The sequence below is a fragment of the Microcaecilia unicolor genome, chromosome 4 (genome assembly GCF_901765095.1).
Source record: "Microcaecilia unicolor chromosome 4, aMicUni1.1, whole genome shotgun sequence".
In the NCBI taxonomy this organism is placed as follows: domain Eukaryota; kingdom Metazoa; phylum Chordata; class Amphibia; order Gymnophiona; family Siphonopidae; genus Microcaecilia; species Microcaecilia unicolor.
The window spans coordinates 361,967,803-361,995,759 of record NC_044034.1 but is presented as its reverse complement, the minus strand read 5'-3'; the positions used below and the strand labels follow the sequence as shown (position 1 = coordinate 361,995,759).

General features: G+C 48.4%; 1 pseudogene; it reads right to left on the bottom strand.

Annotated features, from left to right (window-relative positions):
* The window catches only part of LOC115469745, a 52,941-nt pseudogene that overhangs the window by 10,668 nt on the left and 14,316 nt on the right, over nt 1-27,957 (bottom strand).

The window sequence follows — 27,957 nt, the reverse complement described above, 5'->3', positions numbered from 1 at the left end:
AAGCTGACCCCTCCCCTCCTGCCAAAAGCTGGTTACCATAATGAACCACAGTAGCAGCTGCACTCTGCCCCTACAGGAAGGGAAGTAGGAAATATGGCACCTTCCGCATTCATTTGTACCCTGTGCTTTCCCACTCTTGGCAGGCTCAATGCGGCTTACATGGGGCAATGGAGGGTTAAGTGACTTGCCCAGAGTCACAAGGAGCTGCCTGTGCCTGAAGTGGGAATCGAACTCAGTTCCTCAGGACCAAAGTCCACCACCCTAACCACTAGGCCACTCCTCCACTGTTGCTACTATTTGAGATTCTACATGGAATGTTGCTATTCCACTAGCAACATTCCATGTAGAAGTCGGCCCTTGCAGATCACCAATGTGGCCGCGCAGGCTTCTGCGAGTCTGACGTCCTGCACGAACGTGCAGGACGTCAGACTCACAGAAACAGAAGCCTGCGCAGCCTTGTACATGGAATGTTGCTAGTGGAATAGCAACATTCCATGTAGAATCTCCAATAGTAGCAACATTCCATGTAGAATCTCCAATAGTAGCAACATTCCATGTAGAATCTCCAATAGTATCTATTTTATTTTTGTTATATTTTTACCCCGCGCTTTCCCACTCTTGGCAGGCTCAATGCGGCTTACATGGGGCAATGGAGGGTTAAGTGACTTGCCCAGAGTCACAAGGAGCTGCCTGTGCCTGAAGTGGGAATCCAACTCAGTTCCTCAGTTCCCCAGGACCAAAGTCCACCACGCTAACCACTAGGCCACTCCTCCACTGTTGCTACTATTTGAGATTCTACATGGAATGTTGCTATTCCACTAGCAACATTCCATGTAGAAGTCGGCCCTTGCAGATCACCAATGTTGCCCGCGCAGGCTTCTGCGAGTCTGACGTCCTGCACGAATGTGCAGGACGTCAGACTCACAGAAACAGAAGCCTGCGCAGCCTTGTACATGGAATGTTGCTAGTGGAATAGCAACATTCCATGTAGAATCTCCAATAGTATCTATTTTATTTTTGTTACATTTGTACCCTGCGCTTTCCCACTCATGGCAGGCTCTATGCGGCTTACATGGGGCAATGGAGGGTTAAGTGACTTGCCCAGAGTCACAAGGAGCCGCCTGTGCCTGAAGTATGTGGCTCTCCATATCGTCATTGGGCTTTGTTCCCGACAACCCTTTTTTGCTGAATAGTTATGTTTTTCTGTTCAGCCGCAGGCACCTGTGGATTGTAATCCAAAACTAGCTCCTTTAGACCACAAAAATTTATTTTCTCACAGCCGCGGTTAAGCATGGTTCCTTTTACCTTCAGCCAGGTCTCCCCATTGGATAATCTATAGCCATGTATGTTTTGGGGTCAGCCGAGAAACTCTGCGGTATGTTCACCCTTAAGGATCTTACTCATTAATTCACCTAAATAAACTAAGGGAGGATCCCCACTCACCACCCCTCTTTGCTCACAAAAAAATCAGTCTGTATTACGATAAAGACAACGCTGTTGTAAAGCATCCAGGAGATTGTACAGCTCTAGACGGGTATGTACTGTTTTAAAAGAGGCTATGAAGATGTACATGTTACCCTGTAGTGCACAAAGCTCCTCCGAGCACTTCCAGGTGAAGCATATGTGGGCTACGCATCTGACGGAGAGGCGATCACCGAGAAACAGCATTTGGTTAAGCAAAAAGCTTTTTAAAGACAAGGCATATCGTTTCGCTACTGAGATAACACGATGTGTTCTCAAAGCACTGCTTCAAAAAGCCTTCTAAGGCAGTCGCACAAACATTTTGCTAGCACAACTATGGCAAGAGAGTATGTCCCTTTTGATCCTGAGATAAAAATCAGACAAAAAAAAAAGTCAGTGCCCTGTGTTTGAAAAAATAAATTTAAAAAAATGGTTTAAGAGGAAAAAAAAAACCCTGCATGCTCTTTCCAGGCTGCAGGGAGCGATGTCCGACATAATGTAACGATTGACGTCACTTCCCATCACATGACCCATCCAAGATGGCAGCAAGTATTGTGAAACAGGATGCCATGGAGCCATCCACTACTCGCCACTATGTTGAAAATGGGGTGCGGCCTGTGCAGACATGAAATCACTTCCTGTGATGTCAAGGGGTGAGATTTGGGGCAGTTCTATACAAAAGGAGTAGGGAATCTCAGGGCTGTGACCCCCACATGCGGAGTGGGGAATGGGTGTGGCTTGGGCAGATCCTCAGTTCTGATTGGCTCACACCCAGAAGCGTGGCCCTGTCAAATATGCAAGTTAGTTTTGACAAAGTATGTAAGTTATATATTACTTACATGAGAGATCTGCACACAGAAAGATGGAATACAACAAGTCTGATACACAAAATTAAACAGATATCCAATTACAGATTTGCTAAGGCTTCATTTAAGGCAGTAGTTCTCAGCCTAGTCCTCAAGACACACCCAGTTTTTAGGATATCCACAAAGAATATGCATGACATATTTGCATGCTCTACTTTTTAATATATGTAAATCTATTTCACGCGTAAGTGCTGTAGCTATCCTGTGGCTGCCTGCCCCCCCACCCCCCCCCCCGAACTGGGTTGAGAACCACTGATGTAAGAAAGCACTGGTTTACATCAACCTCTCTGACCCAGCGGCAGAACCAGCTGCTTTCTATCAAGATACTCATTTGCTAAAATATAGCAGACCCTAAAGATGCATAAAATACAAATCAAAACGTTATCATTTGCTGATGGAAGGGGTAAGGGAGGGGAACATAAGCGTTGCCATACTGGGACAGAGCAAAGGTCCATCAAAGCCCAGTATCCTATTTCCAATCCAGGTCACAAGTACCTGGCAAGATTCCAGAACATGCTAGTTTCCCCAGGTCCATCTTAATAATGGCTTATGGACTTTTCTTTTAGGAAATTATCCAAAACTTTTTTTAAACCCTGCTAAGCTAACTGCTTTTACTACATTCTCTGGCAACAAATTCCAGAGTTTAATTACACACTGAGGATTCTAGAATTGACGCACGTAACTGGGGCTTTGCCCATGCTCCGTCCAGACTCTGCCCATGACTAGGGAACTATTCTCAGGTCTGTCCTTGGGGACCACGCAAGTTAATTAGGTTTTCAGTATATCCACAATGAATATAAATGAAACATCTACATGTTATGGAAACAGTAAATGTACATCTCTGGTACATTCATTGTGTACATTGCAAAAGCTCAGCTAACCAATGCTAAGGAGAAGCCTAAAAACAGCAGCACTTGAGTTTAACAACATGAGCGGAAAGAACATAAGGGGGAGGGGGGGTCCTTGTGGGTTTTGTACCTGTGAGAATGCAATCCCAAAGGCAACTCCAGCGATGATCCCCATATTTGTCTCCATAAAACTAGTCACCAGCTCGTAACAACCCTGAAAAGTCAAACAGTTTGATGAAACACCCTCTTCCTGCTTTTAGTGCACAGAGAGCATCCTGCTTTCTCATTTTTTACTTGGGACACAGGTGGTTAACTTTTGACTCTGCTTTTCTCTCTCACTTATTACCACAATGCAGTGCAATGAGTACAACCTTCTGGTACACTTTGGTGGCTGCAACTGTAATGTTGTGCATGTCCTGGGGGAGGCAGTCACTGCTGTTAGCACAGCAGCTCTGAGGGAAGCCGTGCTCGGTCCAGTAAGCGCTGGAGGTCCAGTTCGTGTAGCTCTGAACGCCACAACATTTCAGCTGCAGTTAAGAGAAGAGAGGAAGAATTTCAGAACAAGGCTCTTCATATTTATTTTCTGCAAATTATTATTTATTGCATTTGTACCCCACATTATCCCACCTTTTTGCAGGCTCAATGTGGCTTACAATGTTGTTAAGATGTAATCATTACAGTACAATCGATGATAGGCTGAAGGTAAATGGGGATTTAGATGGAAAGGTGGTAGGTAAGGTAGTGTGAGAGGTGTTTTTTTGGTGCACATGAGTGGTTTAAGGAATGATTTGTTTCATTGAGGATTGCTTTTGTAGGCTTTGTTGAAGAGATGTGTCTTCAAGGATTTGCGAAAGTTGGTTAGATTACCCATGGTTTCAGGGCCATGGGTAATGCGTTCCATATTTGTGTGCTTCTGTACGCAATAGTGGCATATGACTGTTTATATTTAATTCCTTTACAACTGGGAAGTTCAGGTTGAGGAATTTGCGGGCTGATCTTTGGCGTTTCTGGCGGTAAATCCACTAGATTTAACATATAGAGTGGGGTGTCTGCGTGGATGATTTTGTGAACGGTTGTGCAAATCTCGAACTCAATTCGTTCTTCAGCGAGAGCCAGTGCAGTTTCTCTCTTAGGGGCTTCACACTTTCGTATTTAGTTTTTCCAAAAATGAGTCTGGCTGCGGTGTTCTGGGCTGTTTGGAGTTTTTTTTTAATGGTCTGTTCTTTACAGCCTGCGTACAGAGCCAAGTGCCAAGAAGTATCACTACTAATGCAAAGATGTCAACAACGTTTTGAGAAGTGACCGAACCCGCCACCGACCACAAAGATTGACAAGGCATGGACAGCGGTTTCCAAGGAAGAATTCTCCTAAACGAAATGCTCTGTTGCCTCTTACAGAAGCCTTGGTGATTCCTCATTTATCAGTTATGAGCTTCTAGAATCCAACAGATATAAAGAACACTCTCAATCAGTGCCACGCTTTTGGATTTATGTTGAGGGTGATTTTAAATGTTTACATATATTTATGCAAGCAGTGGCATTCCTAGTCGGCTGCCACCGGTGGTGGATCACCACTGCGCACCCCCCCCCCCCAGCGCATCACCTCCAAGCCCCCCCCCCACCCCCCCCCGGTTGCATTCTTCCTACCTGCTGGGAGCAGCAGCGCGGACCGCACCCTCCGTCCCACCCTCGGTATGCCACTGTACTCAAGTCCTATAAGAATGCTGGGAATGGCAATGATGTACCACTCAATGTGGCTCTTACACAGAAATCTCCCAGCATACTCACTTAATTTTTGGATGCGGTGTATTGTTTTATTATTTTTTTGTTAAATGAAATAGTTTTTTTAGTACCATCATTTCTCCAACACAAAAGGCTAAGAAGAAAAGTTGGGTGTCTCTTATTATTATTTATTGCACTTGTATCCCACATTTTCCCACCTCTTTGCAGGCTCAATGTGGCCAATACATCATGAAGGGTGGAGATATATAAGAAATAAACATTTAGTATAACAGAAGGATCTTGGGTAACATGATAATGATAAAGCATGATATTAGTATAACAAGCAAATATTGGAGGCAGTTCTGGATATATGTGCAGGAGTTCACTTTGTTGGTCTTGTGGTATGACATTGTTAAAGAGACGGGTCTTCAATAGTTTGCGGAAGTTAGTTAGTTCATAGATCGTTTTTAAGTTGCGCGGCAGCGCGTTCCCAGAATTGTGTGCTCGAGTAGGAAAAGGTGACGCGTGCGTTAGTTTGTATTTTAGACCTTTGCAGTTGGGGAAGTGAAGATTGAGGAATGTGCAGGATGATCTTTAGCATTCCTGGGTGTAGGTCTATCAGGTCTGACACGTAGGCTGGGGGCATCTCCGTGAATGATTTTGTGGACTAGGATACATACTTTGAACGTGATGCGTTAAGAGGGAGCCAGTGTAGCTTTCTCGTAGGGGTTTAGCACTTTCATATTTTGTTTTACTGAATATGAGTCTAGCTGCTGTGTTCTGGGCTGTCTGAAGTTTCTTGATTATTTGTTCTTTTGCAGCAGCATAGAGTGCTTGCAGTAGTCTAAATGACGGAGTACCATTGATTGTACACATTTCGGAAGACCGGTCCTTGGGAAGAAAGGTCTACTCTTTTTAAATTTCCACATTGAGTGGAACATCTTCTTGGTTTGTGTTTTTCACTTGGTTTCTCAAGTGTTAGGTTTTGATCAATGGTGACTCCAGAATTTGATAGGGTGTCCGAGATTGGAAGATTTCAATTTTGGTGTGTTAATGGTGGTGAATGTTGTTCATGTTATGTTGAGGAGGTGAGTATTAGGCATTGGGTTTTTCAGCTGAAATGCATACCGTCCACTGAATGCATGATATGTTATTTCTAGACTTTGGTTGATGTCATTAGGAAATTTCCTTTAAATACTTGTTTAATGGGATGTAGACCGTCACGTCGTCCTGCATATATGTATGGGTTGAGGTTTTGGTGGAGCAGGTGACATACACCACCCCTCATTCTTCAGAGACACTGATGGGCCCTAGTTCAAGATCACAGTTTGATTTTGCTACCGTCATAACAAAACATCCGGAACCCACCCACTGCAACTTACATTGATCTGCACTTATCCACAGCACTGCTTCTGTCGTCATTCCCATTGTAGTGTGAATAGCTTCAGTATATGTCCGAAGGAATGTGTCTTTAATCTACAGTCAAATTCACAAGAGAAGAATATAAGGTTACTTGCTCCCAAAGGCATCTTAAATTAAAGACCGATACTTGCTTTATAAACATAACTCATCTCCAGTCCTATCTCATTACTTACAGCACAGGAAAGAGTCAGCAATACTGCAGAGGGAAAATAGATGAGCAAGCTCAGGCTTTTCTGAGCGCAATTGATGCCTCTGCTGTAAGACAGTCACTGTCAAGAACTGTGTTCAGTGCTCACGTTGCAGTAACGCCACAAAAAGTTTATTTTCACCAGTAAACAAGTGTGGAGATGAACTAGGAGATAAGGTGGAGCTACCCAGGCCCAGATGCATTAAAGTCGTCGGTAATTCCTGTTCCCTACCGATTCCATAGCGAATTCACTAAGGAAAGGGAATGCAAATGAGCTACTCGTTGTAGCTCCGTTGCATTCACCATTACCTCGGTAGCCAGTCGGAGAATGGGGACGTCCCATTCGGTTATGCTCCTCTTCCAGGTCTCTTCAGCAATCAGTGCGTCTAGCTTGCTGGTGTCAGCTAAACGCACGCTGATTGGCTGAAGAGTCTTGGAAGAGGAGCATAATCGAAAGGGATGTCCCGATCGACTTGCACGTCCCCGATTCCCTTCTCCTCGCACAGCTACAGAAGGTGAGCAGCGCCGGGGAGACAAAACTAAAAAAAAAAAAGGTGAAAAGGACAAATAAAAGACGTCCCCTCACAAGCGCAGGCAGAGAACGTCCATAAGGACGCCCTTCACGTGCGCTCGCTGCTTTTTTTTTTTTTCTTTTTTACCTTTTTTTGGGGCCCTTTTCCTTTCCGATTCCCTCACAGGAGCCCAACGAGAGGTGCAGACTCCCGTTAGGGTTCCCACAGTAAGGGAATCGGAAAACGGTAGTGCAGCTCATTATAATAGCCTTTGGATAATTTGCATTCCGTTTCCTGCTACCGTGACAGGGAAAATGCCCTTAGTGCATGCCCCCGGTAAACTACTTGTGTTTTAAACTGGTTGGAACCAGTTTAAAACGCAAGTAGTGGGCTCGTTAGGTTTAGTGCATCTGGCCCCCAGAGCCTTTAAATCTCATTTAAATAGTGGTATTTATTGCCCAGATAACCCAAACCAGGGGCGTATCTGCGTGGGGCCTCAGGGGCCTGGGCCCCCGCAGATTTCGCCCTTGCCCCCCCTACCGCTGCCAACCCTCCCCCTCCGTTGCTCGCCTACCTTCGCTGGCGGGGGACCCCAACCCCCGCCAGCCGAGGTCCGCGTCCTCCTGCCGCTGCCGGCTGCCTTTGGTCCTTTCATTTTTCCATTGAAGCTGGCGCCGACGAAAGTTTCTTTTGAATCTGACGTCGCTGCACGTTGTACGTGCAGGACGTCAGACTCAGAAATTGTTTCTGAGTCTGACGTCCTGCACGTACAACGTGCAACGTGCAGCGACGTCAGATTCAAAAGAAACTTTTCGGCGTCGGCGTGCGCCAGCTTCAATGGAAAAATGAAAGGACCAAAGGCAGCCGGCAGCGGCAGGAGGACGCGGACCTCGGCTGGCGGGGGTTGGGGTCCCCCGCCAGCGAAGGTAGGCGAGCAACGGAGGGGGAGGGTTGGCAATGGCAGCGGCTGGGGGAGGGGGATCGGCAATGGCGGCGGCGGCGGCGGCGGCGGGGGGGGGGGGGCTATAATGTGCCCCCTCACTCTGGCCCTGGCCCCCCCTACCGCCGCAGGTCAGATACGCCCCTGACCCAAACACCTGTCAAAAATGCACAGTAAGTTCAGGAAGAAAACAAGTCAAAGGGTTAGAAAAATAGACAGTGGTAAGACACTAAAAAAAAAAAAAAAAAAGGACACTGCCCGTCTCGCTCTGCTCAATCACATCCGCTTGCACTTGTTTTCTACCTGTTGCCATCTTACTGTTCACAAAAATCACAGGCACTGTACACGGCAAGACAGATTTACACAGAACTATGAGTAAAGAAACGGCATGCTGAAAAGCAACACCATGAATGTAGTCTGAGAAGGCAGCATTATCTATCCGTTGCAAAGTGGGTCTCACAGAATAGAAATTACAAGACAGACGGAAGCCCAGGTCAAACACCAGAAATTGGAGATCTAGTCTGCTTAAAACTTTCCCTTCACAAGAGCCAATGCAGAAATCTTACATTACAGCCGTGCATTTCACACTTAGTACATGGATTCAGGAAGTATTTTTTTCACGGAGAGAGTAGTGGATGCTTGGAACGCCCTCCCGCGGGAGGTGGTGGAAATGAAAACGGTAATGGAATTCAACATGCGTGGGATCAGCATAAAGGAATCCTGTGCCGAAGGAATGGATCCTAAGGAGCTTAGTCAAGATCAGGAGGCGGGGCTGGTGGTTGGGAGGCGGGGATAGTGCTGGGCAGACTTATACGGTCTGTGCCAGAGCCGGTGGCTGGGAGGCGGGGATAGTGCTGGGCAGACTTACACGGTCTGTGCCCTGAAGAACACAGGTACACAAAAATTAGCACATGAGTTATCTTGTTGGGCAGACTGGATGGACCGTGCAGGTCTTTTTCTGCCGACATCTACTATGTTACTATATAACGTAAGAGCAGTGTTAATTTTGTTCCCCAATGCCATAACCGAACAGTATGTAAACAGGTCCAGTGCAAAAAGTGTGCAACACAGGAGCACGCACCAGAACCGGGTCTGCTCTAGGGGCAGGCTCTGTCTCGTGTACACCTCTGTGCATGATGTTTGCAATAACAATATTTATGGCACGAGTGCTGATTTGTGCATGCAAACGTCTGGTGTTGATACAATCTGTGTGCATGTGCAACTTTCAACAGACCAGCACTCTGTTCCAACACAGCTCCCCCCCTTAGCTCTGCCTTTTACACCCAGGGCTAGATGCACTAAAGTTAACGAGCCAGCAACATGGGTTTTAAACTGGTTCTAGCCGGTTTAAACGTGCAAGTAGTAAACAGGGACATGCACAAAAGGGCATTTTCCTGTCACGGTAGCAGCTAACGAAAATGGAATGCAAATGATCCAAAGGCTATTATAATGAGCTGCACTACCGTTTTCCGATCCCTTTACTGTGGAAAACCAAATGGGAGGTCTACACCTCTCGTTGGGGCAAAGGAAAGAATCGGAAGAAAAAAAATGTCAGGGACATCCTTTTTGGACGTCCTTCACTCAAAAAAAAACCAAACCCCTAAAAAGACGTTCTTTTTGGACGTCCTTCACTTATTTTTTTTTTTTAACTTTACATTTTTATTAACAAGCATTGAATTTATAGTACAAACAAGCACTTACAAGTTTTTTGTGTTATACCCCCTTTCCCATCCCCCTCCCCTTTCCCCCCATTCCTCCCTCCCTTCCTTCACATCACATACTACATCTGGGTCATTTCCCTTAGTTGAGTCCATAGTTCAGATGTCGTGCTGTATCTGCCCACCCTCTTGTCCGTGACGTCCTTCACTTATTATAATAATAAAAAACCCACTCCAAAAAGACGCCCTTTTTGGACGTCCTTCACTGCGTGATCCCGTTTAGCTCAGCTGAGAGAGGAGGTCTCTCAGCCAATCACAGCGTGTTTAGCTGAGCTAAACGTGCTGTGATTGGCTGAGAGAGACCTAGGGGCGGAAGATGGACGGGTGTTGAAGACGTGGATGTCCTCAACTGCGCTCTCCTGCTAGGCTCACGGAATGGAGGAACCCGAGCCGCATCGGAGCCTTGCTGCAGCAGGCCATGGAGGGGGTGAGTGGCGCGGTGTCTTCCTTTCCTGGGCGGCGCAGGGAGGCGCAGGGACGGCCACAGGCAAAGCGGAAAAGGCGGACGTCATCAGGGATGTCCTTTTTGGACGTATTTGGCATGCGCAGAGCAGAATGCAAGTGAGCTACAACGAGCAGCTCATTTGCATTCCATTTCCTTGATGCATGGCCGTTCCCTACCGATTTGATATGGAATCGGTAAGGGAAGGGCTCTTCCGAGGACCTTAGTGCATCTGCCCCCCAGTCTTTATGGAACCCAGAAAGTTGCGGGTCTGTATACCTACAATAAATTGAACAAGCATGGAATCCTCACCCACACTGACAGAGCTCACACCTTTCACACCTCCTTCAACTTTGCTTTAAAGCCCCAAAGTTGAGCTCAGCCTTTTGGTCTTCTACACACTTCTCCGACTGCGTTAAAGAGCTAATAGCTGCATTACCATGGATTTTAACGAGTCTATGTCAGGCTTTCTGCATTATTAGCTTGTGCACAAACTTGTTTTTTCCATTGTGCATTGAAGCTGAGCTAATCTAAATCGGTGCATTTTTCTGCATCAGCACCACATTATCTGTTTCCCCAATGTCACATCACACACGAGGCACAATCTTGCACTCTCTGGGTGTGAGCCCTGGTGACCCTTCCAAGTTTTAGCCAAAGAGCTCCTGAAAATATCCTTTGCTGTGAGGCAGAACAGGCTTCCTGGGCTCAGCTCCTGGTTCACAAGCCACAGTCAGATGAGTCAGGGAAGGGGATACTGACGTTACCCCATCTTTCCACCAGTTGTGACTGATGGACTTTTGATATTTCCACTCAAGTATGTATTGGCTTTTAAAATGAAACTGACGGGATATTACACAAATTAAAGAATATATAAATACTGAAACAGAAGACCACCAGTAATTCAGTGGTGGAAAATATAGGACCAAAGGCAGGAAAGTATTTTACTGCCTCAACCTGATTGCTCTATTATTTAGAAGATATGGCATATTAAATTAACTACTGCCACTCTTTAAGAGGCAGATAATTGTCTTACACCTGTTCATGTAATTTTGTCTATTTTGCAGTTATGCATCATTACCCTCCCTCCCCCCCAAAAAAGCAAGTACATAAGTATTGCCACACTGGGCCAGATCAAAGGTCCATCAAGCCCAGCATCCTGTTTCCAACAGTGGCCAATCCAGGTCACAAATACCTGGCAAGATCCCAAAAAAGCTCAATACATTTTATATTGCTTAGCCCAGAAATAGTAGTGGATTTTCCCCAAAGTCGATTTAATAATGGTCTATGGACTGTTCCTTTAAGAAGCTGTCCAGACCTTTTTTAAACCCCGCTAAGCTAATCGCCTTCACCACATTCTCTGGCAACGAATTCCAGAGTTTAATTACATGCTGAGTGAAGAAACATTTTCTCCGATTCATATTAAATTTACTGCTTAGTAGCTTCATTGCGTGCCCCCTAGTCCCAGTATTTCTGGAAAGCGTAAACAAGCGATTCACGGCCACCCACTCCACTCAGTATTTTACAGACCTCTATCATATCTCTCCTCAGCCGTCTTTTCTCCAAGCTGAAGAGCCCTAGACTCTTCAGCCTTTCCTCATAGGGAAGTCGTCCCATCCCCTTTATCATTTTCATCACCCTTCTCTGTAGCCCCAACCCTATCTTCTGAACATCATTTATCTTACTAGAGTTACCAATTTTACTTGTGTTACCAGTTTTACTTGTGTTTATGGAGTAAAGGAGTCTCACCCAGAAGCACCAGGGACAGAGTCCACCTGTTCCACGTTATCACCTTGTGACCCTCCAAGAGTACAGTCCCATTGAGAATATACACCTCTCACAGGCCGGTGCTCAGAACCCTAGAGCCGATGTTAGGGTGCGCAGAATGTTCAGAGAGCGCGAACGCTGGGGACAATGTGCACGCCAAAGATGGCTGCATGTAGCATTAATGTAGTCAATCCTATGGAAATGAGTTCCTTAGCTGTTCCCTCTCAATATTCCCTTATCTATTGTTTGTCCTGTTTGTCTGTCCTAATTAGATTGTAAGCTCTGTCGAGTAGGGACTTTCTCTTCATATTCAAGTGCACAGCGCTGCGTACGTCTAGTAGCGTTATAGAAATGATAAATAGTAGTACTCTTTGGGATTCCGGAATCTGGCTACTCTTTGGGATTCCAGAATCTTGCTACTCTTTGGGATTCCGGAATCTTGCTACTCTTTGTCCTTATCCCTTATCTGGCCTGTTTGTCTGTCCTAATTAGAATGTAAGCTTTGTCGAGCAGGGACTGTCTCCTCATGTTCAAGTGTACAGCGCTGCGTACGTCTAGTAGCGCTATAGATAAGTAGTAGTAGTAATGCTCAGAAGGTGTCTGAAGAGAGATTTCTCATGCACCAAGCTATACTCACTTCATGGGGAGCGGGGCAAAGGTGACAGTGATGCTGAAGTTTAAAAATAAGATGGAACAAGACAAGTGGGAAAAGAGGTTTGGTTTTTTTTGTAATTCCCAGATAGGATGATTTTTTGCACCTCTATGTATTGGTACTTGTTAGCCCAAAAGCTCCATCTTTTTAAATATTTCCCTGGCGATAACATCCCCGTTGCCGCCTCTGGCTCTGACTGAGCATGCTCACAACAGCTGTGTTCACCGCACAGCTCTTCTGCGCATGCACCAGGCACAAAGCGAATGCTACATACCTGTAGAAGGTATTCTCCGAGGACAGCAGGCTGATTGTTCTCACTGATGGGTGACGTCCTCGGCAGCCCCTCCAATCGGAATCTTCCTAGCAAAGTCCTTTGCTAGCTCTCGCGCGCCCGCTCGCACCGCGCATGCGCGGCCATCTTCCCGCCCGAAACCGGCTCGAGCCGGCCAGTCCAGTATGTAGCAAGACAATACACTTCAAGGGAAGACACAACTCCAAAGGGGAGGCGGGCGGGTTTGTGAGAACAATCAGCCTGCTGTCCTCGGAGAATACCTTCTACAGGTATGTAGCATTCGCTTTCTCCGAGGACAAGCAGGCTGCTTGTTCTCACTGATGGGGTATCCCTAGCCCCCAGGCTCACTCAAAACAACAACCATGGTCAATTGGGCCTCGCAACGGCGAGGACATAACTGAGATTGACCTAAAAATTTACCAACTAACTGAGAGTGCAGCCTGGAACAGAACAAACAGGGCCCTCGGGGGGTGGAGTTGGATCCTAAAGCCCAAACAGGTTCTGAAGAACTGACTGCCCGAACCGACTGTCGCGTCGGGTATCCTGCTGCAGGCAGTAATGAGATGTGAATGTGTGGACAGATGACCACGTCGCAGCTTTGCAAATTTCTTCAATAGAGGCTGACTTCAAGTGGGCTACCGACGCTGCCATGGCTCTAACATTATGAGCCGTGACATGACCCTCAAGAGCCAGCCCCGCCTGGGCGTAAGTGAAGGAAATGCAATCTGCTAGCCAATTGGATATGGTGCGTTTCCCTACAGCCACTCCCCTCCTATTGGGATCAAAAGAAACAAACAATTGGGCGGACTGTCTGTGGGGCTGTGTCCGCTCCAGATAGAAGGCCAATGCTCTCTTGCAGTCCAATGTGTGCAACTGACGTTCAGCAGGGCAGGAATGAGGACGGGGAAAGAATGTTGGCAAGACAATTGACTGGTTCAGATGGAACTCCGACACGACCTTTGGCAAGAACTTAGGGTGAGTGCGGAGGACTACTCTGTTATGATGAAATTTGGTGTAAGGGGCCTGGGCTACCAGGGCCTGAAGCTCACTGACTCTACGAGCTGAAGTAACTGCCACCAAGAAAATGACCTTCCAGGTCAAGTACTTCAGATGGCAGGAGTTCAGTGGCTCAAAAGGAGGTTTCATCAGCTAGGTGAGAACGACATTGAGATCCCATGACACTGTAGGAGGCTTGACAGGGGGCTTTGACAAAAGCAAACCTCTCATGAAGCGAACAACTAAAGGCTGTCCTGAGATCGGCTTACCTTCCACATGGTAATGGTATGCACTGATTGCGCTAAGGTGAACTCTTACAGAGTTGGTCTTGAGACCAGACTCAGACAAGTGCAGAAGGTATTCAAGCAGGGTCTGTGTAGGACAAGAGCGAGGATCTAGGGCCTTGCTGTCACACCAGACGGCAAACCTCCTCCACAGAAAGAAGTAACTCCTCTTAGTGGAATCTTTCCTGGAAGCAAGCAAGACGCGGGAGACACCCTCTGACAGACCCAAAGAGGCAAAGTCTACGCTCTCAACATCCAGGCCGTGAGAGCCAGGGACCGGAGGCTGTGATGCAGAAGAGCCCCTTCGTCCTGCGTGATGAGGGTCGGAAAACACTCCAATCTCCACGGTTCTTCGGAGGATAACTCCAGAAGAAGAGGGAACCAGATCTGACGCGGCCAAAAAGGAGCAATCAGAATCATGGTGCCTCGGTCTTGCTTGAGTTTCAACAAAGTCTTTCCCACCAGAGGAATGGGAGGATAAGCATACAGCAGGCCCTCCCCCCAATCCAGGAGGAAGGCATCCGATGCTAGTCTGCCGGGGGCCTGAAGCCTGGAACAGAACTGAGGGACTTTGTGGTTCACTCGAGATGCGAAGAGATCCACCAAGCGGGTGCCCCACGCTTGGAAGATCTGGCGCACCACTCTGGAGTTGAGCGACCACTCGTGAGGTTGCATAATCCGGCTCAGTCTGTCGGCCAGACTGTTGTTTACGCCTGCCAGATATGTGGCTTGGAGTACCATGCCGAGACGGCGAGCCCAAAGCCACATGCTGACGGCTTCCTGACACAGGGGGCGAGATCCGGTGCCCCCCTGCTTGTTGACATAGAACATGGCAACCTGGTTGTCTGTCTGAATTTGGATAATTTGATGGGACAGCCGATCTCTGAAAGCCTTCAGAGCGTTCCAGATCGCTCGCAACTCCAGGAGATTGATCTGTAGACCGCGTTCCTGGAGGGACCAGCTTCCTTGGGTGTGAAGCCCATCGACATGAGCTCCCCATCCCAGGAGAGACGCATCCGTTGTCAGCATTTTTTGTGGCTGAGGAATTTGGAAAGGACGTCCCAGAGTCAAATTGGACCAGATTGTCCACCAATACAGGGATTCGAGAAAACTCGTGGACAGGTGGATCACGTCTTCTAGACCCCCAGCAGCCTGACACCACTGGGAGGCTAGGGTCCATTGAGCAGATCTCATGTGAAGACGGGCCATGGGAGTCACATGAACTGTGGAGGCCATGTGGCCCAGCAATCTCAACATCTGCCGAGCTGTGATCTGCTGGGACGCTCGCACCCGCGAGACGAGGGACAACAAGTTGTTGGCTCTCGCCTCTGGGAGATAGGCACGAGCCGTCCGAGAATCCAGCAGAGCTCCTATGAATTCGAGTTTCTGCACTGGTAGAAGATGGGACTTTGGGTAATTTATCACAAACCCCAGTAGCTCCAGGAGGCGAATAGTCATCTGCATGGACTGCAGGGCTCCTGCCTCGGATGTGTTCTTCACCAGCCAATCGTCGAGATATGGGAACACGTGCACCCCCAGCCTGCGAAGCGCCGCTGCTACCACAGCTAGGCACTTTGTGAACACCCTGGGCGCAGAGGCGAGCCCAAAGGGTAGCACACAGTACTGGAAGTGGCGTGTGCCCAATTGAAATCGCAGATACTGCCTGTGAGCTGGCAGTATCGGGATGTGTGTGTAGGCATCCTTCAAGTCCAGAGAGCACAGCCAATCGTTTTGTTGAATCATGGGGAGAAGGGTGCCCAGGGAAAGCATCCTGAACTTTTCTTTTACGAGATATTTGTTCAGGGCCCTTAGGTCTAGGATGGGACGCATCCCCCCTGTTTTCTTTTCCACAAGGAAGTACCTGGAATAGAATCCCAGCCCTTCTTGCCCGGATGGCACGGGCTCGACCGCATTGGCGCTGAGAAGGGCGGAGAGTTCCTCTGCAAGTACCTGCTTGTGCTGGAAGCTGTAACACTGAGCTCCCGGTGGACAATTTGGAGGTTTTGAGGCCAAATTGAGGGTGTATCCTTGCCGGACTATTTGCAGAACCCACTGATCGGAGGTTATGAGAGGCCACCTTTGGTGAAAAGCTTTCAACCTCCCTCCGACTGGCAGGTCGCCCGGCACTGACACTTGGATGTCGGCTATGCTCTGCTGGAGCCAGTCAAAAGCTCGCCCCTTGCTTTTGCTGGGGAGCTGCGGGGCCTTGCTGAGGCGCACGCTGCTGACAAGAGCGAGCGCGCTGGGGCTTAGCCTGGGCCGCAGGCTGTCGGGAAGGAGGATTGTACCTACGCTTACCAGAAGTATAGGGAACAGTCTTCCTTCCCCCGAAAAATCGTCTACCTGTAGAGGTAGAAGCTGAAGGCTGCCGGCGGGAGAACTTGTCGAATGCGGTGTCCCGCTGGTGGAGAGACTCTACCACCTGCTCGACTTTTTCTCCAAAAATGTTGTCCGCACGGCAAGGCGAGTCCGCAATCCGCTGCTGGAGTCTATTCTCCAGGTCGGCGGCACGCAGCCATGAGAGCCTGCGCATCACCACACCTTGAGCAGCGGCCCTGGACGCAACATCAAAAGTGTCATAAACTCCTCTGGCCAGGAATTTTCTGCACGCCTTCAGCTGCCTGACCACCTCCTGAAAAGGCTTGGCTTGCTCAGGGGGAAGAGCATCAACCAAGCCCGCCAACTGCCGCACATTATTCCGCATGTGTATGCTCGTGTAGAGCTGGTAAGACTGAATTTTGGCCACGAGCATAGAGGAATGGTAGGCCTTCCTCCCAAAGGAGTCTAAGGTTCTAGAGTCTTTGCCCGGGGGCGCCGAAGCATGCTCCCTAGAACTCTTAGCCTTCTTTAGGGCCAGATCCACAACTCCAGAGTCGTGAGGCAACTGGGTGCGCATCAGCTCTGGGTCCCCATGGATCCGGTACTGGGACTCGATCTTCTTGGGGATGTGGGGATTACTTAGTGGCTTGGTCCAGTTCGCAAGCAATGTCTTTTTCAGGACATGGTGCAAGGGAACAGTGGACGCTTCCTTAGGTGGAGAAGGATAGCCAAGGAGCTCAAACATTTCAGCCCTGGGCTCGTCCTCCACAACCACCGGGAAGGGGATGGCCGTAGACATCTCCCGGACAAAGGAAGCAAAAGACAGACTCTCGGGAGGAGAAAGCTGTCTTTCAGGAGAGGGAGTGGGATCAGAAGGAAGACCCTCAGACTCCTCGTCAGAGAAATATCTGGGATCTTCTTCTTCTTCCCACGAGGCCTCACCCTCGGTGTCAGACACAAGTTCACGGACCTGCGTCTGCAACCGCGCCCGGCTCGACTCCGTGGAGCCAAGTCCACGATGGGGGCGTCGAGAGGTAGACTCCCTCGCCCGCATCGGCGAAGCTCCCTCCGCCGACGTAGTCGGGGAGCCCTCCTGGGAGGTGGCCGCAGTCGGCACCGCACGCGGTACCGACGTCGGGGACCTCACCCCGGGCGATGGGCCAGCCGGCGCCGCGCTCGACGGTACCGGAGGCGCAAGCACCGCCGGTACCGGAGGGGTAGGGCGCAACAGCTCTCCCAGAATCTCTGGGAGAACGGCCCGGAGGCTCTCGTTCAGAGCGGCTGCAGAGAAAGGCATGGAGGTCGATGCAGGCGTCGACGTCAGAACCTGTTCCGGGCGTGGAGGCTGTTCCGGGCTGTCCAGAGTGGAGCGCATCGACACCTCCTGAACAGAGGGTGAGCGGTCCTCTCGGTGCCGATGCCTGCTGGGTGCCGACTCCCTCGGCGACCCAGAGCTCTCGGTGCCGACGCGGGGAGGGGACCGGTGTCGATGCTTCTTCGACTTCTTCCGAAGCATGTCACCGGAGCTCCCCGGCACCGACGAGGAGGACGTAGAATCCATCCGTCGCTTCCTCGGGGCCGAGACCGAAGGGGGTCGATCTCGGGGGGGGCTGTACCACAGGAGCCCTCAGGGTAGGAGGAGACCCACCCGAGGGCTCACCGCCACCAGCAGGGGAATGGACAGCCCTCACCTGCACTCCACTCGATGCACCACCACAGGAGACGAGGTCCCGGTACCACCGACGTCGATGCAGCTATCCGATGTCTCGGCGCCGATGCAGAGGGCCGATGCCTCGATGCACTCGATGCACTGGCAGCCAAGGAAGAAGGTCTGGACGCTGATGACGTCGATGCACACGATGACCCCGGTGCCGATGCCGACGAAGAGCCCGAGAACAAAACGTTCCACTGGGCTAATCTCGCTACTTGAGTCCGCCTTTGTAAGAGGGAACACAGACTACAGTTCTGGGGACGGTGCTCGGCCCCCAGACACTGAAGACACGAAGAGTGTCTATCAGTGAGCGAGATTACCCGGGCGCACTGGGTGCACTTCTTGAAGCCGCTGGAAGGCTTCGATGTCATGGGCGGAAAAATCACGCCGGCGAAGTCAAAATCCGAAATGACGAATTTGGAGCACCAAAACTTTAAGGGAGAAAAAATCTCGACCGAGGCCGAAAAGAGGCCTACCCCGACAACGAAAGAAAACTTACCGGGGCAAAACTGGAAATACGGGAAGGGGCAAACGAAACCCAAGGGGGTTTCCGGAGCACTTTCCGAACGAAAATGAAACTTTTCCGAAGAAAAACACGTCGATTTAGATAACGGACGCGCGAGGTCGACTCTCCGGGGCTCGACACGACAAAAACACAGCCGTACCGAGTGCGGACGAAAGAAGACTGGCCGGCTCGAGCCGGTTTCGGGCGGGAAGACGGCCGCGCATGCGCGGTGCGCGCGAGAGCTAGCAAAGGACTTTGCTAGGAAGATTCCGATTGGAGGGGCTGCCGAGGACGTCACCCATCAGTGAGAACAAGCAGCCTGCTTGTCCTCGGAGAATCCTCCCACTTAACCTCCCAATGCTCAATGCTAACAGCGTGTATATATAATTCGAAAAGTTTTTTTTCTGCACCATTTCCACGGTATTTGCTTGTGCTGTTCCCTACAGTGCCGGTGTCCTGAGCATCGGCCCATCAGACACTGAAAGGAACCAGACTCTTCCATGCTCACATATCCTACTAAGTCTCAATCAGAAGACCGAAAAAAATCACGCTTAAGTTAATACCACTCACCTCATGACGGAACACAAACCCAGATATGCCTGCCACCAGCTCAGCCAAGAACACCAGGGACAGGAACATGGCATACTGCAAAACATATGTGAAATTCTATTAAAAGAACTAAAAAAAAAAAAAAAAAAAGCCTTCCCCCAACCAGTAGAATATTTCCCTAGGCATGCTTGTTTTTCCATTCAATTAATTTTGTTTTCAAGAACATCTTGGTTAAAACGCAATACAAAAGCCAAACACTACACATACCAACCCCCCCCCCCCCCCCCCCAAAATAAAAAAAAAATAGGGAGGGAGAATAAAAACTGGACTATTAAGAGTTAATAGCAAAGCAATGGAAACTGAAGTAATCTGAATAAGGGACACATATGGAAGCCAAGCTTTTCTTGCACACGAAGTATTCGGCGGCAGGACTTGTTAAGTGCAGTCCTTTTGGGACAATGCACGTCATTGCTAGTGACTGAGGGACTTAGCTCTTGTACCTCTGGGCTTCAGCATCGTCTGCGGTCCACGCGCTACGGTTTTCCAAGTGATTCAGTGATTACGACTGCAAAATACAAGGTCAGCACCACTGCCTATTCCCACCGATCCTTCTTGCAACTAGAGAATGACACGGGGACCCGCGGTAACCGTGGGGACGGAGACAGATCCTGAGGGGACAGAGTCCGTGAGGACAGGGAAAAACTTTGCCCCACGGTCAGTTTCCACTTTGAAGACTGTTAATGAACTGGACTGTTATTTATGTTTGATTGATGCAGACGACAATATTTTTATTTTTTGGGAAAAACAAGCTGGCCACAACTAGCAAAATTTGCATGGGGGATCCTGTACATCCTGCTACCAGCACATCTTCTAAGAAGACGTCTTCTATTGCAGGAGGGACTGTGGAAGACGGGAGAGCTAGACTGAATCCTGAGATTGCTGATGACTTCTTATTCATCCACAGATTAAGAAATCATAACAGTGCTTCATAGGGCATATTTCTCTCCCATTAGGACAAACAGAGCGGGTTGTATTTTGTACCTCTGGACATTTTAACAGGGTGGATTAGGATTCCTTGGGGTAGTAGAAGTCAGCTATTGCTGGGGTTGGAAAGATAACAGAGGGGCATAATCGAACGGCGCCGGCCAGTCTCTATGGGCGGCCATCTCTGGAGCCGGCACCGCAAGTGGGCAGAGCCAACCGTATTTTCGAAAAAGATGGCCGGCCATCTTTTTCTTCGCTAATACGGTTGGGCCTGGCCAAATTTCAGAGATCGCCGGGTTTGAAATGGCTGACATCGGTTTTCGGCCATAATGGAAAAAAATGCCGGCAATCTCAAACCCGGCGAAATGCAAGGCATTTGGTCGTGGGAGGAGCCAGCATTTGTAGTGCACTAGCCTCCCTGACATGCCAGGACATCAACCGGGCACCCTAGGGGGCACTTCTAAAAAAAAAAAAAAAGCTCCCAGGTGCATAGCTCCCTTCCCTTGGTTGTTTAGCCCCCCAAATCCCCCCCAAACCCACTCCCCACAACTCTACACCATTACCACAGCCTTAAGGGGTGAAGGGGGGCACCTAGATGTGGGTACAGTGGGTTTTGGAGGGCTCAACTTTTACCACCACAAGTGTTAACAGGTGGGGGGGGGGGGGGGGATGGGCCTGGGTCCACCTGTCTGAAGTGCACTGCTCCCACTAAAAACTGCTCCAGGGACTTACATACTGCTATCAGGGAGCTGGGTATGACATTTGAGGCTGGCATAGAGGCTGGCAAAAAAGGTTTTTTTTTGGGTGGGAGGGGGTTGGTGACCATTGGGGGAGTAAGGGGAGGTCATCCCCTATTCCCTCTGATCAGTTGATGAACATTTTTGAAGCCTGGTCATGACAAAAAAGGGATCAAGTAAAGCCGGCGAAATGCTCGTCAAGCCTGGCTTTTTTCCCCCCCCCAATATCGGGCGAGCACACCCCCTTCCCACCTTCACTACCCTACCGACACGCCCCCTTGATGTTTCGTCGGCTCAGCGACGGAAAGCAGTTGAACCCGGCCAAAATCGGCTTTCGATAATACCGATTTCGCCGGGTTCAGGAGATCGACGGCCATCTCCCGATTTGTGTCGGAAGATGGCCGGCGATCACTTTCAAAAATGAGCTGGATAGTAACTTAGTAAATGACGGCAGATAAAGACCTGTACGGTCCATCCGGTCTGCCCAGCTCCTTTTTGTTTCCAATTACCGGCATCGCCACCCAATCTCCGCTAAGATTCCGTGGATCCATTCCTTCTAAACAGGATTCCTTTGTGTTTACCCCTCGCATGTTTGAATTCCATTACCATTTTCGTCTCCACCACCTCTCGCGGGAGGGCATTCCACATATCCACCACCCTCTCCGTGAAAAAATACTTCCTGACATTAGTCCTGAGTCTGCCCCCCCTTCAATCTCAATTCATGTCTTCTACCGCCTTCCCGTCTCTGGAAAAGGTTTGTTGGCGGATTAATACCTTTCAAATATCTGAACATCTGTATCATATCACCCCTGTTTCTCCTTTCCTCCAAGGTATACATGTTCAGGTCAGCAAGTCTCTCCTCGTACAGTTTGCAATGCAAATCCCATACTATTTTCGTAGCTTTTCTTTGCACCGCTTCCAGTCTTTTTGTAAGATACGGCCTCCAAAACTGAACACAATACTCCAAGTGGGGCCTCACCAACGACTTGGTTATGCCCCTCTCTACGCAGCCTGGCATCCTTCTGCACTTTGTTCAGATTAGAAGCTTCTGGTTGTCTCTTGCATTGCAGAGGAAAATTCTCAAAGCCTATTTAAACTAACGCACGCTACCTGCTTATTCACCATTAGACCTACGACGTGGTAGGACGTGGCTACTCACCAGTTTTAACATCCACGGGCTGCCACGGCATGTAGCAAAACATCCAAAGAGACCGAAGATGATAATGGTGATGCCAGTGCCGATCAGAACGTAGGGAGCGTTGGTGGAGTTCTCGGCGATGAGAGAGATGTAGGTTCCCAGCGTCAGCTTCCCCCATACTCCCACTGCCAGCAGGATAACACCTGTAATCTGAGAGAAAACAAGTTGAGATGTAAAGGGATGTCTAGAATTTTAAAATCATCATGCAGTGAAAAGGTGAACAGGACGCCTGGCGGGCACTTGGGAAAATATCTCCTCAGAATTAGACAGGCCCAGGACCATCCACGAGTGTCTGCTGACACCTAGTGGATATTCTCAGCAACCTCTAGGATTCCTGTTTTTTTCTTTTGTGCTATATCAATATGCACAAGTAACTCTGCTCCCCACAAACATCGGGAAGACAACTGGAAAGTTCACTTGTCTTACACACTTGAGTTAACATCTGGCATATAAAGCCGGTGTGGCGACTTGTGTGTTCACACCCAATGCTATGCCAACATGCTGCAAAGGTGACTTTTAGTCCCTTCTCCCTCTGGAAAAAGCTACGATTGCCAGTTTGAGGGAACCAGTCATTCCAACCCAGACACAGCACATGCATGGCAGACCCCCCTCATCCACAGCCACGGCAGTGCCCCTCAAGACCATAAGCAGGGTTGCCGAGAGGAGGGGGAGGCAGGAATCTTTGGGCCCGGCCTCTACACCAAGGTCCCTCGCTCTCCTGCTCCTGGGACCTGGGTGACTGCATTAGCGGGATAACCAAGGAGCAGGAGAGTGACAGAACGAGGGAGGAGCAAAGGCAGAAAGATAAGAGGGTGGCGGTGGCAGCTGCAGCCCCCTGACCATACACAGCACAGAATTGGTTTATCCTATTTTTATTAAATTGCAAACATTCATATCAACGTAATGAGGAATATAAAATCCAACCATTCCATCTGCTAAGTCACATAACACACAGGGCTTAATTTCTAGACAAAAAGGAAGTGGAACTGTGGAGACAGGGGGAGGTGATAGTTGGGCCCCCTAGGGGCAGGACAGGGGAAAGGAGCAGATTAGGCAGCAGATTGCCTCTGATGCGCTTCCTGCAGGCTGCCTGGAAGGGAGCTGCTGGTGCAGAACACCTCTGCTGTCCTGAACTATGACAAAACTGTGACAGAACTGCATTCCAGTAAGTTTCCCCAGAAATTAAGCTCTGATAATTAATCAGGAATAAAATCATCCCCGTCACCCTCTTCAGAGGAGACACACAGGAAAACAACCATCTTTTATTACCCTCTGAAACCCAACCCTTACTCATCCTCCATCCATATACAGGTTTGGTGAATATGACCCAGACTTATTCATTAACCCTTGCCCTCCCTTTTTCCATCCCAAAGTCCCAGCCCACCACCATCCTGTTCTCCTTATATACAGTAATCAATCTTTCCCCACATATCTAGAAACTTTTCATATTGTCAACTTTTTCCCATTAAGCCAACCCGGTGAAGTCTAACAAACAGGGCTTTTTTTTGAGGGGGTACTTGGGGGTACTGAGTACCGGCACCTTTTCCATTGTCTGCTAAAATAGACCCATGGACCCCAAGTTTTAATAAAAGAGCTCAGGCTCTACACACCAATTCTGCCTTGTGGTAGATTCTGTGACTGGTTGCAGGGGCCCTGGCTATTGTGGGGTGGGTCCTTCAGTGATCACCCCCCACCCCTGAAGGGTGGCCTAGCATTTGAGTACCGGCACCTTTTTTGCTAGAAAAAATGCACTGCTAACAACCCACTAGCAAATAGTTTGGGGGGGGGGGGGGGAGGGAGGGGACGGCACTGTTTCCAAATTCAATACAATACAGTTAGTTCATTAATAGCCCATTTCCCATATAGTTCACAGCAGATTACAGTAAGATTCTACAGCACAAAAGTCTAGGAAGTTACAAAATGCAAAAAAAAAAAATACTTTAACCTTAAAACAATATAACATACTACTAATAATAAAGATAGAAAGCAGCTATGAATCAAATTATTTCTTTGCGACATAAGATCTGAAACAGTAGTGTCCTCAGACCTTTCTTAAACATGGTATTATTGGTAAACGTACGACCACCTCAACTTCCGGAAATCACTAAAGACCAACCTGTTCGAAAAGGCATACTCTACTGACCCAACTTAATGCCTGAACCCAGCAACACAAAGATCCAATACTTGTAATGAACACTATAGTATGGAAAGATATAGTGGAATTTGGAAAGATGCAGCGAAGGGCGACTAAAATGATAGCGGGGATGGGACGACTTCCCTATGAAGAAAGACTAAGGAGGCTAGGGCTATTCAGCTTGGAGAAGAGACGGCTGAGGGGAGACATGATAGAGGTATATAAAATAATGAGTGGAGTGGAACAGGTGGATGTGAAGCGTCTGTTCACCCTTTCCAAAAATACTAGGACTAGGGGGCATGCGATCAAACTACAGTGTAGTAAATTTAAAACAAATCAGAGAAAATGTTTCTTCACCCAATGCATAATTTAAACTCTGGAATTCGTTGCCGGAGAACGTGGTGAAGGCGGTTAGCTTAGCAGAGTTTAAAAAGGCGTTAGACGGTTTCCTAAAGGACAAGTCCATAAACCGCTACTAAATGGACTTGGGAAAAATCCACAATTCCAGGAATAACATGTATAGAATGTTTGTATGTTTGGGAAGCTTGCCGGGTGCCCTTAGCCTGGATTGGCCGCTGTCGTGGACAGGATGCTGGACTCGATGGACCCTTGGTCTTTTCCCAGTGTGGCATTACTTATGTACTTATGTCCTCTACTTGGCTCACTTTTATTACATAGAGCAGTGATTTAACCTATTGTGATGTCATAGTGGCTCATTCCACCAATAAGAGCCAACCTCATTAGTGATGTCACAATGGCTTGATTGTATAGAATGTTTGTACGTTTGGGAAGCTCGCCAGGTGCCCTTGGCCTGGATTGGCCGCTGTCGTGGACAGGATGCTGGGCTCGATGGACCCTTGGTCTTTTCCCAGTGTGGCATTACTTACGTACTTATGTCCTCTACTTGGCTCACTTTTATTACATAGAGCAGTGATTTAACCTATTGTGATGTCATAGTGGCTCATTCCACCAATAAGAGCCAACCTCATTAGTGATGTCACAATGGCTTGATTGTATAGAATGTTTGTACGTTTGGGAAGCTCGCCAGGTGCCCTTGGCCTGGATTGGCCGCTGTCGTGGACAGGATGCTGGGCTCGATGGACCCTTGGTCTTTTCCCAGTGTGGCATTACTTACGTACTTATGTCCTCTACTTGGCTCACTTTTATTACATAGAGCAGTGATTTAACCTATTGTGATGTCATAGTGGCTCATTCCACCAATAAGAGCCAACCTCATTAGTGATGTCACAATGGCTTGATTGTATAGAATGTTTGTACGTTTGGGAAGCTTGCCGGGTGCCCTTGGCCTGGATTGGCCGCTGTCGTGGACAGGATGCTGGGCTCGATGGACCCTTGGTCTTTTCCCAGTGTGGCATTACTTATGTACTTATGTCCTCTACTTGGCTCACTTTTATTACATAGAGCAGTGATTTAACCTATTGTGATGTCATAGTGGCTCATTCCACCAATAAGAGCCAACCTCATTAGTGATGTCACAATGGCTTGATTGTATAGAATGTTTGTACGTTTGGGAAGCTTGCCGGGTGCCCTTGGCCTGGATTGGCCGCTGTCGTGGACAGGATGCTGGGCTCGATGGACCCTTGGTCTTTTCCCAGTGTGGCATTACTTACGTACTTATGTCCTCTACTTGGCTCACTTTTATTACATAGAGCAGTGATTTAACCTATTGTGATGTCATAGTGGCTCATTCCACCAATAAGAGCCAACCTCATTAGTGATGTCACAATGGCTTGATTGTATAGAATGTTTGTACGTTTGGGAAGCTTGCCGGGTGCCCTTGGCCTGGATTGGCCGCTGTCGTGGACAGGATGCTGGGCTCGATGGACCCTTGGTCTTTTCCCAGTGTGGCATTACTTATGTACTTATGTCCTCTACTTGGCTCACTTTTATTACATAGAGCAGTGATTTAACCTATTGTGATGTCATAGTGGCTCATTCCACCAATAAGAGCCAACCTCATTAGTGATGTCACAATGGCTTGATTGTATAGAATGTTTGTACGTTTGGGAAGCTTGCCGGGTGCCCTTGGCCTGGATTGGCCGCTGTCGTGGACAGGATGCTGGGCTCGATGGACCCTTGGTCTTTTCCCAGTGTGACATTACTTATGTACTTATGTCCTCTACTTGGCTCACTTTTATTACATAGAGCAGTGATTTAACCTATTGTGATGTCATAGTGGCTCATTCCACCAATAAGAGCCAACCTCATTAGTGATGTCACAATGGCTTGATTGTATAGAATGTTTGTATGTTTGGGAAGCTTGCCGGGTGCCCTTGGCCTGGATTGGCCGCTGTCGTGGACAGGATGCTGGGCTCGATGGACCCTTGGTCTTTTCCCCAGTGTGGCATTACTTACGTACTTATGTCCTCTACTTGGCTCACTTTTATTACATAGAGCAGTGATTTAACCTATTGTGATGTCATAGTGGCTCATTCCACCAATAAGAGCCAACCTCATTAGTGATGTCACAATGGCTTGATTGTATAGAATGTTTGTATGTTTGGGAAGCTTGCCGGGTGCCCTTGGCCTGGATTGGCCGCTGTCGTGGACAGGATGCTGGGCTCGATGGACCCTTGGTCTTTTCCCAGTGTGGCATTACTTACGTACTTATGTCCTCTACTTGGCTCACTTTTATTACATAGAGCAGTGATTTAACCTATTGTGATGTCATAGTGGCTCATTCCACCAATAAGAGCCAACCTCATTAGTGATGTCACAATGGCTTGATTGTATAGAATGTTTGTATGTTTGGGAAGCTTGCCAGGTGCCCTTGGCCTGGATTGGCCGCTGTCGTGGACAGGATGCTGGGCTCGATGGACCCTTGGTCTTTTCCCAGTGTGGCATTACTTACGTACTTATGTCCTCTACTTGGCTCACTTTTATTACATAGAGCAGTGATTTAACCTATTGTGATGTCATAGTGGCTCATTCCACCAATAAGAGCCAACCTCATTAGTGATGTCACAATGGCTTGATTGTATAGAATGTTTGTACGTTTGGGAAGCTCGCCAGGTGCCCTTGGCCTGGATTGGCCGCTGTCGTGGACAGGATGCTGGGCTCGATGGACCCTTGGTCTTTTCCCAGTGTGGCATTACTTACGTACTTATGTCCTCTACTTGGCTCACTTTTATTACATAGAGCAGTGATTTAACCTATTGTGATGTCATAGTGGCTCATTCCACCAATAAGAGCCAACCTCATTAGTGATGTCACAATGGCTTGATTGTATAGAATGTTTGTACGTTTGGGAAGCTTGCCGGGTGCCCTTGGCCTGGATTGGCCGCTGTCGTGGACAGGATGCTGGGCTCGATGGACCCTTGGTCTTTTCCCAGTGTGACATTACTTACAGTGGGGGAAATAAGTATTTGATCCCTTGCTGATTTTGTAAGTTTGCCCACTGACAAAGACATGAGCAGCCCATAATTGAAGGGTAGGTTATTGGTAACAGTGAGAGATAGCACATCACAAATTAAATCCGGAAAATCACATTGTGGAAAGTATATGAATTTATTTGCATTCTGCAGAGGGAAATAAGTATTTAATCCCTCTGGCAAACAAGACCTAATACTTGGTGGCAAAACCCTTGTTGGCAAGCACAGCGGTCAGACGTCTTCTGTAGTTGATGATGAGGTTTGCACACATGTCAGGAGGAATTTTGGTCCACTCCTCTTTGCAGATCATCTCTAAATCATTA